The sequence below is a fragment of the Pteropus medius genome, unplaced genomic scaffold (assembly GCF_902729225.1).
Source record: "Pteropus medius unplaced genomic scaffold, Ma_sr-lr_union100, whole genome shotgun sequence".
Classification (NCBI taxonomy): Eukaryota; Metazoa; Chordata; class Mammalia; order Chiroptera; family Pteropodidae; genus Pteropus; species Pteropus medius.
Genome location: NW_024354498.1, coordinates 4,945,001 through 4,955,207, shown reverse-complemented (window position 1 = coordinate 4,955,207; position 10,207 = coordinate 4,945,001). Strand labels below are relative to the sequence as shown.

Sequence of the window (10,207 nt, the reverse complement as noted above, 5' to 3'; positions counted from 1 at the left end):
AGCCATTGGACTTAAGGCCTTCTTTAATCCAGTAAGACCTCATCTTAATTCATCTGTAAGGACCCTATTTCCAAATAAGGTCACATTCTGAGTTTCCAGGTAGACATGAATTTTGGGGGACACTATTCAATCCAGCACATCAAGTATATCCCTGCCAGGAGAACTTCCATTTTGATTAGGCATCAATGAGAATAGAATTGTCCACTCGTGTCTGTTGATGGGAAGAATTTTCCATACATTAAGTTATATACTTTCCGAACCTTCTTCTTCCTCCACTACTCACATATTTCTGGTACTAGCTGTTGTAGGTCCAGTTGATATCTCAGTATGGCTAGGAGTCATAGTCTGTCCTGAGTCCTTGTGACAAAATGCTGCATGTGTTGGCACAGTGGGTAGCAGAAGGATTCCAGAGCCACTCATAATGGAATGGCCAGCGATAAATGAACTATACACACAAGTCACTATGAACCACATAATTATCTCCCACTAAGGGTAAACTAAGTGTACCCCCAACTCAAATTCAACCTCATCCTGATCTCAAAAGTATCCCGGACACTTCAACATCAGACTTGAAGGGAAGTATAACAGAGAAAAAATGGAATTTGAGACAGAGGACTTAACTGATTGTGTTTAGAACATCTTATTTTTGCAAATTTTGCAAAAATACATGACATATGACACATTGATAAAGCCCCTACCAGGGGCTTGGAAGGGGTCTGTGCAGGTGAAGGGCCTCAAAGCTTAAGCTTTGTTAGCACATGCTGGTTAACTTTTTTGATAGGGCTATCAAACTGTCAAACCAGGGAAAGGCCATAGACTGTGTATCTGGATTTCAGCAAAGTAGTTAGCCAAGATCTTCATCAAATCTTTACATATAAACAAATATGGCCAGTTAGATGGAAGTGAACATCCACATCTCAAGAGGGTTGAGGGTGGATCCATGGGAACCTGAAAAGATGCTCTGGGTTATCCCACCTCACCTACTCCGTTCCAGCAATACTGGGCCCTTTGCTTTTCTCCCTCTATGCCAGGTACACTCCTGACTCAGGTCCTTTGAATTTTCTGTCCCCTCTGATTAAAACGCTCTTCTCCCCCACCCCATATCTACATGCTGGCTTTCTCAATTCTTTGAGGGAAATTGTACTATGGCAGACAGCTGCCCATCAAAATTCATGATCCTCTTCCATAGTATAGAATTATTGCTAGAAAGTAGCAAATTTTCTGTTGCATCTAGGTGAGGACATGTGATAAGTTGACTCACTCATCCCTGTATGCCTGGAACTTTCCTGGTTTGGGCACTGAAAGTCCCACATCTTAGGAAACCCCTCAGTATGGCAAACTGGTATAGTTGGTCACATTATACATGGCTGAGTTTAGGCCAAGCAAATGCTGGTGAAAAATATTAAGCCTTTGCCAAGCCTAACCCATAGACCATAGAAACCTTTTGAATGATCCTTCTTTTCTCCCATATGCTATCTAATGTCAATGCCCAGGGCAACTCTCCCATTTCTGTGCTGTGGATGACAGAGCCTCCATTAGTCTGTGGCCCTGAATGACCACATGGAACAGATCTCACCTAATGAGTCCACAGTCCCTCCCCACAACCCAGAGATTAGAGTAAAAAATAAACCATTGTGTTTAGCCACTGAGATTTGAGGGCTTATTTGTTATATCAGCTAGCATTACATTAATTAATATAGTTGTTTTCTCAGTGAGACCTTCCCAGACCACTGTATTTTAAATGACAATGACTTTCTCTCCACTTCCGCTCCCTATTTTCCACTCTTATTTAATTTTTCTCCATAGATTTATCACTATCTGATGTAGCATTTAGGCTTATGAAGACAAGAAATGTGTCTGTTGTGTTTACTACTGTATCTCTAACATCTAGAAGAGCACTGTCCAATAGAACTTTCTGTGACGATGAACATATTCTATATCTGTGCTGTCCAATATGGCAGCCACTAGCCACATGTATCTATTGAGCATTGAAATGTGGCTAGTATGACTGAGGAACTGAATTTCTAATTTTATTTCATTTTAGTTCATTTAAATTTAAATAGTCAGATATGACTAATGGCTATCGTATTGTATGGTGCAGATACCTGAGTGATTCACTGAGACCGTCATATGCTTTATGAGTTTAATATTCTATGAGTGGCTAGCTCAACATTTGAAACAAACCAAAATTTTCACCTTTTTCCATGAATTTAAGTTAGACAAGATCCATTTCTAGAGCATGTTATATTCAATCTGGGTGGGGGAATTCCTTCACCACCATTTACAACAGCAAAGCCGAAAACATCAGAGAAGAAAGTTTTAGTGCTTTGTGTAGTATCATCTGAGGATAGTTAGAAAGGCTTCATCTCCCAAGAGCATCCTTCCTCCCTTCTTCTCCCATAGGTCTGAGCTTAAAACTCAGAAGATGATAATTTTACTGTGGGAGAGATGGTATCTAGTCGCCAAAAACCATATTCTCATCTTCTCGGGCACATGGCCTGACTATATTTCCCAGTTTTTGTTGTTGTTGTTGTTGTTGTTGTTGTTGTTGTTTTCTTTTATAGTTTGGTTTGGTCATGAGACTGAATAATAACCTGTATGCTTCCTTTGCAAGTTATTTTTTTTCCTCTCTGATTTCTTTTGAGATATTCCTCTTTACTGGGGTGTTCTGTAGTTTTACCACATTTTTCTAGGTGTAGAGTTATTTTAATTTATCTTGCTTGAGCCATGGTATGCTTTGCTTAGTCTAAAAACTCATGTCTTTTTTCAGTTCTAGAAAAATTTCAGCCCTTATCACTTGGAATATTGCTTCTCTTCCATTTCCCTGTAATTTTTCATTCTGCAACTTAGATATATGTTGGAACTTCTTCCAAATCACTTTCATAGTTCCTCTCTCTCTCCTCTCTCTCTCTCTCTCTCTCCTCTCTCTCTCTCTCTCTCTCTCCACCCCTTACCCTATGCCACATTTGGGTAATTTTCTCATATATACCATCAAAGTCACTAATTTTTTCCTACACCTTTGTCTAGACTGTTTAGCCTGTCAGTTAATTTCCATGACTCTATTTTTCATTATTAGAAACTGTTTAGTTCTCATTCAAATATTTCTGGCCTTTTTTCATATTATTTTGTGCTTTCATTTTGGTTTCTCTTCTCTCTTTTATGTCTTCGACTATTTAAAATATACTTATTTTATAATGTTTTTAGGATTATTCTATTATTTTCAACTTGGGGTGCTAATTCTCTTGCTTTCTGAGTTTTCTAACTCTTCCTACAGTGGGTGCATTATTCTATACATTCATATCTTTCATTGTGAATTTTTCTTCAGCAGGTTGTTTTTTCCCCACTGGGGTCCTGTGAGGTGTGAAAATGGACCTGTAGAGTGGTTCTACATTTGTATCAACTGGGGATTCTGGAGGTTTCAGAAGTTCTAGATCTATTTTTATGTTAGTCATTTGGCTTGGGTTTCCTGCGTCATAGAGGTAGTGTGGATTTAAATTCTACATTGAACAGGGTATACTCCTGGGTTTTTCATTTCCTGCAGATGACACCTTTCCACCCAATGGCCCAAACACCAGCCTCCTCATTACTTCCCTGGACTGGAGTTGCTTCCAGTCCCCTTTTCAGAACCTGGATTGGAGAGCTGTCTGAGATACTTGCTCCCCTGCACCATCAAGGTCTGGAGGCTTGCACACAGATATTAGAATCCCAGCCCCCAGCCTGTATCTGGGTGTGAAATCTTGGTGGTTCTGAGGTACCTGTTTAGTGTTACTGCTCTGACTTCAATTCTTTTCTTCCAGTCTGGCACTTGGAGGTTCCGTTCTTATTTTTTTCTGAGCTCATTTATATATTTAAATTGTGGGGATAATGTTTTCTCAGTATTTCTGTGTGTTCGTAATAGGTCTTACTCATGAGCTCAGTCTGTCTTATTGCTGGAAGTAGTCTGCTGTTGATTATTTTTAGAATGTCTCAGAAGAACTCTCCAATCTCTCTTTTCTCTGATTTACTTCCAGAATTCTTGAATGGGGACTGGTGGGGTAAAGGGGGGATGATCTATGTGACATTCCTAATATAGACTGCGTACCCTATTATGCAAACAAATCACAGAAACACATAATTTATGTAAAATTAGTCTCAAAAAGACATGATATACTTGTGTATGCTCTTAATTATATACAATGTAAATGTCAGACAGTAGCATAAAAATTAGGGTCAGAAAACAGTGACCTTTGCATTCTGCCAAATATGTCCTTGGGATAAATTGCATTTTTATTGCATTATATTATATTACATCACTGCAGTTATATGAGACTCTTGTTGGAATTTTGAATACTTCTCCTTATCGTTTTAAATATGCATGCATGTTATATATGGCAATTTAAGTGTTCTATAAACAAAATTCATTGTATAAAAATAAAATTGAAAAATGTGATAATTCAATAATGCCTAGAAATATGTTGCAAAATAATACAATACAAAAGAAATTATATGGCTTTTAAGAGTACATATCTAAAGCAAATCAGACCATCACATTGGGACTTGGACAAAGGATAACTTTTATTCAATAAATCAATAGTCCAAGAGAAAAATAAAAAGAAGGAAGAAATTCTCAAAAACAACAAAAAATGATTTTTGATAGCTTTCAAATTTCTACCAATTTTAGTAGTGTATACTAATTATGGCTTGAAACTACTCATAGTTTGTTGTAAACAGTGATTAAGGTGTAACAGAAAGTTGTATTTTTCATGTTATGTGGTTCTGAAAAAAATGGTAAAAAGGATCTTTTTGGCTTTTCTCAGCTCCCTTGAGAAAAATGCTGATAAGAAAGAAAGGGAGAGGAAAAAAATGCCAGAATTCTATAACACAAACAAGACACACAAGCCATTTTCCTAACTTCACACTGTTCAGGAGAGTGACAAAACACCAATTTCCACAAGATGGTCTGTTTTACAAATATGGAACACTTCCCATTCAAATAGGTATCTGGGGCATTCTGGGTAAGGCAGCCAAAACGGGTAGCAACAGCATGTAAATTAAAATGCAAACTTCCCCATCCTGAGTACTCATCCGTGCCACTCACACACTGCAGAAAAGATGCCAGACCTTCCACTGACATAAATCTCGCATCTGTAGCCTGCTGCGAGATCTCTGAAAAGCACCACTTCCAGCATGTAGGGTTCCTTTGTTGGTGACATGCAGTTGAAAGAAGGAAATAACATACCATTTGGTGTCCTCCAGGCAGGTCTGCGAACAGACTTATACTGGGGCCCTGTACCACTTTTTCAAGATGTTCAAGATCTGCATGTGCTATATGCTGCAACATACAAGTGGCATATAAACAAACCTGTGTTGATTTCCAGGAAAATATAATTACCATTTCAGAAGAACCATCACATTTGTCTCAACTGAAATGATTTGCAAAATGAAGAGTTGCAGCTTGTCAGTATGGCTTGTAAGGCAACCACCTGATCTCCAGAAGTACGGACATAGCCACATCTTCAAAGGATGCCTGGGCTATTGTAGCAGACACTGTCAGGGTTTTGCTGTCTCCTTGTCCTTACCACTTCAGTGCCTTTCAGCCTGGTTTCCACTTGCCAGAACCTGCATTTATTTGCCTTTTCTGGCCCTGAAGTCTGCACTGCCCTCCCATGCAGCAGGCTGGAAATGCTGGAGAATGAATGCCAGTTGCCCACAGTGATCGATTGGCTTGATACCACACTCTTCACTGGCTGCCTACTCTTCCTTGTTTCACTTTCCTGCTCCCCTCCACTGTTTCCTTGGACTGGCTCTCAAATCAGCCACATGTACTCAAGTCCTTTTTTCCAAGTTAGCCTCTGGAGGAAACCAGGCTAGGACAATTATCTTCTCCCAGAGGTCCTGGCAACTTAGTGTTTTGGGAGACTTCACGATGTCGAGGTTTCAGCTGAGAAGGACATATATTAGAATATTAGAATATTGTATCAATTGAGCACATGTTTTCTAGTTTACCACTCATCTTAAAAGTTATTTTTGCATTCCAAATTCACATCCGTATACCTAGCATGTCTTCATTCTTTACTGTTTAGATCAGCCTTGCTGCAAGATTCCTATGTTTCTAGCTTGCCACAAGTTCCCCAGTGTGTAAAGCATCCACAGCCTGCCTTTATAAGATGGTGAAGCCACTAATAGTCATGATACTAGACAATCAACCATTTTAAAACATAGCCCCAATGGATAAAACTGGACTGTGTTTAGAAGCAAAGTTACGAGTGGAGAAAAGGCCAGAGTGGAATTAATATTGATCCACATATTTTGGAATTTAAAGTACCAGTGAAAATAATTAGGCTCTTTTGTTTGAAAGTAACAGAGAGTCACTCTGGTTGCGTTGGGTCTTGTGGGCCTAAGAACGCATGTAAAAATAATCATCTTCCTCACCATCAATTTGACAAATGTTTATTGAACACTTAATATGTGGGAGGTACTATTCTAAGTGTTTTACATGTATTAACTTATTTAATCTCCACAAAACGCTGAGAAGTAGGCATTATGATTATCCGTGGTTTGTAGATGGGAGAACTGAGAAATTAAATAAAGGTAACAGTACTCTTCATCTTGTGCTCACACCTAGAAGGAAAAGCAAGAATGGAAGCATGGGTGACCTCAGGGGAGCTGAAATGGTGTTGGGGGATGCCCTTCATTTGCAGCTCATGGCTATGTAGCCTCCTTCTCGGGCTCTGCCATTTCTATGACTCTTAGACTTTGAACACTGTGTTAGGTTCCATATTTGAAGAACGGTGAATAAGGTGACAGGCTTTTTTCCCTTTGTAAACTTTTAAAATTGAAGAAGAACATACATAAAGACAAGTGCACAAATCCTATGTGTACAGCTCATTGAATTTTTATAAAGTAAATACATCTGTATAACTACCAGCCAGATCAAGATATATAGTGAGAGGCTTTTCCGAGGGTTCTGGAAGTGCTCATTCCCATTCTGTAGTTCATAGGTCATAAGATCATAGAAGACACTTTTGAAACATTTGGGCCAATGGCATCATTTTTGCATATACGATACCCCAGAGTGGTCAAGTATTACACACGAAGCTATGCAGTTAGGGAACATCTGTTTTTTTTTGTTTGTTTGTTTTGTTCTAATATATCAGAAAGTTTTTTATGTTGCTTTACTAAGTCAATGCCTGTGGATCAACCATCCCACCTACCCACTTCTATGCACTTGTTTTATATGTCATATTAACTTTTCTTATTTTGTGCTCACTTTGTGGTCAAACCACCTAGGACCATGATTTCTCCTAGGATCTCTGTGCCTGGTACATGAAAAGATAGCTCTCCCCTGACTTCAGTGGCCAGTGACAGCCTGTAGACAGATAATGCATGTCATCAGAGACCATGGGGTTGGTGCTCTACTTTTCCACAGAGCGTCTGCCACCACCCTTCTCGCTCCTGTTAGCATTCTGAGAAATCAGAACTTGGTCCATGTAAGGTTCTTAGGACAGAGATGACTCGATGACCACCCGAACTGGCCTTCCTCTCCATAATGTAAAGCTGTGGCTGGAAAGCAGCTGCCTGGCCAGAGAGTCAATTTCCCAGGGCCTTGAGAGGTGGCCATTTGACTGCTTTTTACCAGTGGAATGGGAGTGGAAATACACTTTTAGCTTCTGGGCCAAGGTGGTTAAGAAGCAAGTGTACCTTCTTCAGCTATTGACTTGAGGGCCTAGCTTAAGCTTGGGCCCCTGAGAGGCTGTGGAAGGTCACCTGTTAAACAAGAGCACTGGTATTAGACTTGACATTACTGGGAAATAAATGGCTGGTGTGTTCATCTATTGAGATTCTAATGTTACTATAACTAATATAGTCATAGCAGGGATGGTGGAGGGGATCTCGACCTTTTCAAAGGCCATTTTTTAAATCATCTCTTGCTTTTTCTAGCTACTGAAGGCCACAGCAACCAGAACTCCTTATGTGTATAGGAAGAACAATTCCTACACATTACATGCAGAAAGGAACTAATAAGAAACTAATCATTTTACAAATAAGAACACATTTTCTAGAGCTATGTACCTTTTTCAAGATTGTTTTTAGGAATCCCTGAGGCAGTGGGGAAATATTGGTCATGGAAGAACAAGGAAAGCCCGGATTTCAGTTGCCGAGCTCAGCTTGGCCCTCTACACTTCTTTATTTGCTGAAACATTGGCCTGCCACCTGTATCTGTGATATAGTCTTTAGCATCAGAAATGCAAATTTCTCTTTTGGAAAGTTTGGCAATAAAGAAAGTGACCTTTATTCATAGCATTCTCTGATCCATTTAAATAAGACACGTTTTTCTATAATGGAAACTTAAAAAAAAAGGAACACATAAAATATGACATGGCTGTGCCCTTTATTATGCTGATATTGGGAGATAATCAACAGCAATGAGGCCACTGTTTTATTAACAGTTTTCATCTCACACAGCCACAGTGGGAGCACCAAGAGAATAGCTTCTGGCATTAGACTGCCTGAGTTCAGACAGTGTCTCTACCACTTACAAACCAAGTGACCTTGGGCAAGTTACTTATGCCTCTATGCCTCAGTATCTCCATCTATAAATGGAGACCACCAGATGTCTACCTCTTAATATTGTGAGAATTAAATTATTTAATACAGGTAAAGCTGTTGGAAGAGTGCCTGGCACTTAGGAAGCCCTCAATAAATGTCAACTATTGATATTACAATGGTTTGAGGCCCCGATTTGTCTGTAGTATGTATGAATTTGTGTCATAATATAAAAAGAAAAGCAAAGAATTGCCTCACTGGGTCAGATATGGGGTCTTTTCTGTTTCTCCCAAGAATACCAAAAGGCAGCCCTCTGGGGCTGGGGAGTGGGAGGGCTGGAGGCTTCTATTTTGACACTAAGCCTAAGTTGAATTAGTACTACACATGTTTAAGAAATTTACTGTCTATGGCTATGCTGCCCTGAACAAGCCTGATCCCCTCTCATCTCAGAAGTTAAGCAGGGTTGGGCCTGGTTAGTACTTGGATGGGAGACCACCTAGGAAGACCAGGTGCTGTAGGTGTTAAAAAAAAGAAAAGAAAAGAAAAAGAAATTTACTAACGTACATTGAGAATTTCAAATACACTTGACTTACTCAATTTTGGGGGGATGAATCTAAAATATATTCTAATGTACCTTATTTGCTCTAAATACAGAAAAGGTTATAAGGTACAAAGGTGTCATTTCAGAGTGATTTATAATAGCTGGATATCGGAGCTGCTCAGGGTTCTAATAGGATATAATTTTTAAAAACGTGGCAAATCCTGTTGCTAAAACTTACACAGGAAAATAGCGATTAGAAAAACTGCAATGACATGAAATATGCTTATGATATAATGTTAAGAAGGAAAAAGCAGTATTCAAAATCATATTTAAAATGTGACTATAATTGAAAAAATAACGAAAACATTATACTAGAAAAGAGACCAGAAAAAGGACCTAAGCTGGAGTTGGATCTTTGGACTTGGGGGCTAGGGAGTAAGGTCTGAGCCAAATCAGTCTCTCATTTCTAGAGAGGTAAGGCTATGCCAGTGTCCTTGGGATGGCCGACAACTAAATCTAGGGTGGCCAAGTAAAGCATCAAGTTTAAAGGCTACAGAGCACGTCAGCTTCTGGGTGTGAAGACTGGAGTTAGAGTCCTTCAGGGAGAGACAAAATGGGTCCTAAGAGATGGACACTAGTAGTTTAAGGGGGTGTTGGGGAGTTTGGCTGGTTTAAAGGGCCAGTGAGAAGGCACAGAGGAAGGAAATAACCCTAAATAGCAGCATTAACCTTAAATATGTTTGGATGATGGGTCCTACTTTTGATGCTCTTTCCCAATTTGTATCTAATTCTCCAATTTTCTTTGTTAAACATGTATTAGTTTTATAATGGAAATAAATTTATTTTATAAAAGCCTATGATGGTTGTAGATAGCTAATACCTTTATACATGTAAACTGGAATTGAACAATTAAGTAAATGGATGACAGATGGTGGGAGCCAGCTTTTTCACTGTTGAATGGAAATTTACAGATCAGCAAGGGGAGGAGGCTGGAATGATCCATGTGGTAATAGATTAGTTGTAGACATCAGTATGAACTAATGTTTAGCTTAATATAAATATAGATAGATGATAGATGATATAGACATATAGATAGATGATAGATGGATGATAGATAGACGGATAGATAGATGTAAATAG

The 10,207-nt window shown here is 39.1% G+C and overlaps 1 pseudogene; it reads left to right on the top strand.

The window, feature by feature from the left end:
- Positions 1 to 8,928: 8,928 nt before the first annotated feature.
- LOC120594367 (uncharacterized) lies at positions 8,929 to 9,047 on the top strand (annotated as a pseudogene).
- The last annotated feature ends 1,160 nt before the right edge of the window (positions 9,048 to 10,207 follow it).